Raw genomic sequence first — 2,041 nt, 5'->3', positions numbered from 1 at the left:
CTTAATTAACAAGAAGGAACCAAAAAGAGTCACAGATTGGGAAATGTAAGAGAGATGAGTGGGCATTGCTTATTGTCCATAAACTTTAGATTATGATGAAAAGAGATAATAAAAGAAAGTGTGTGTGTGTGTGAGAGAGAGAGAGAGAGAGATCTTGGATGGATGACAACATTAGGAGGAGTTAATGAAAAAATATCGTTAATTGATTCATAAATATAATAGCGAGGTGATCAAAATTTCATTTTTATATTACAACTTCTTTTGGTAAGGAAAATGAGTTTGAGTAGAGTGGAAGAGTGAGAACTTCAAATATAAAAAAATTCTTCTTCCCCCACTCAATCGTCCTACTTTCCTTTAACATTTTTTTATTTTTTTTTCACTTTTTATCACTTCTCACATTTTCTTGCTAAAAAAATGATGCCATCTTAATAGAAAATGAGATTGGAAAATGTGGAAAAATGAGAATTTCAAGTATGAAGAAGTCCTCCTTCTCCCACACAATCTTTCTCATAGGTTCCTCTTTTTCTTTATTTTTTCCTCACTTCCTCACATTTTCTTTCACTTTCTCATCCTTTTTGTCTCACTATTTGGGAGAGTGAGAGGGAAGGTGTTGGTGAAGTCAGAGAGAAGGATAGTGGAGAGAGTAATGAGGGAGCTCTTGCCAAAGCATGCTTCCTGATAGACCTGGTAAAATGGATAAAAATCCATTAATCCGAACCGCATTCGACCCGTTTTAACCGAATTATAATTATCTGTCTTTTAAACGAGTCGAATATGGTTTTTCATTTTCATATTCGCCCCCTTAGCGAGAAAGGGTCGGGTTTATCCGGTGGATATCCGCCAACCCGCTTACGTTATTAACCCATGAAAGCCCAACAGGCTACAGCCAGACCTAGCCAGCCCAATGAGCCCACTACCCAAGTGCCCACACGACCCATATGCCCTGCTTAGCCCTCCCACTCCCAAGCCAACCCTAAATCCCTAATACCTTATTCAATTTGAGCCCTAGCTGCTCTATTTGATTCTTCATTTGAGCATCTATGTTTAGAGAGCCAGCATGAGAGGAGAGAGTGAGAGACCCTTCAGTTCTGGCCTTCTTCTTCGACCCCTCAAAGCCTTCTGGCCTTCTTTTGACCTTCATGAGTTCATCGTCAACCCTTCGAACCAGCAGGACCTTTGTGAGTTAGTCTTCCACATTGCGAACCAGCACGAGCCCTTCGCGAGTTTGTCAGGAGCTTCGTGAGTTTGTCGTGGATATTTCGAACCAGAAGGAGCTCGTCGCAAGCTCATCTTTGAGCCTTCGTGAGTTCATCTGCGTCGAAGTTCAAATTTGTAAGTATTCTTCTTCTTCTTCTACAGATCTGCTTTTGCTTTCAATGTTGGATTTTTTTTCCCAATGTTGTAAGCTAACTCAATATGTTTTGAGACATAATGTGCAAATGGTTTATACAAGTTATATGAAATATTTACTGGGAACTGCATCTTGTGCTACGCTGTGCTGTGCCTTCAGATTGAGTTAACCTCAGGTTTCAAACTTGCTAAGATGAGAAGAACTATTAGTTTGTCACATGTTCCCTCTTGTTCGTTCAATTTTCTTTAATATTTTAGTTTTTGTGGTTCTTGGGCCATTTTGAATTTTATCTACTACATTTCTATTCATCAAGATTTGAGTAGTTATTGAGGCAACCTTCTTGTGATAGCAATAATGGTGTTAACATGCTCATAAATTAATGTATCTTTTGCTCTTCAGATTTGCTGAGATGGTCTTTTATTTATTTCCATTATAGAAACTAGTCCAGTATGCTGAAGAACATTCTGTTTTCTCATTCACTATCCCGTCATTGTTGCCTTGTGCCTTTTGTTTTGATTAGATATATGTCCTGTTATTGTTATTATTTTATTTATTTAATCCTTTTAATGATTTGATGTGCAACTTTGTGGGCTGGAATTGGTTGGTTGTGCATGTGTAGGGTGGATAAGAGAGAGGGACAAGAAAGGATTGGCTACCCTTTTGAGGGATGTGCAAGAAACACACTGTTTA

General features: G+C 38.4%; 1 non-coding gene across 1 annotated transcript; it reads left to right on the top strand.

The window, feature by feature from the left end:
* Positions 1 to 1,680: 1,680 nt before the first annotated feature.
* On the top strand, positions 1,681 to 1,815 carry LOC131147052 (small nucleolar RNA snoR77). Its single transcript, XR_009134582.1, has one exon. It is a non-coding gene; the product is annotated as a small nucleolar RNA snoR77 (small nucleolar RNA).
* Positions 1,816 to 2,041: the final 226 nt, after the last annotated feature.

Source organism: Malania oleifera, chromosome 13 (assembly GCF_029873635.1).
Source record: "Malania oleifera isolate guangnan ecotype guangnan chromosome 13, ASM2987363v1, whole genome shotgun sequence".
Classification (NCBI taxonomy): Eukaryota; Viridiplantae; Streptophyta; class Magnoliopsida; order Santalales; family Ximeniaceae; genus Malania; species Malania oleifera.
Note: the sequence above shows the minus strand (reverse complement) of the source record. Positions and strands in the feature narration are given on the sequence as shown.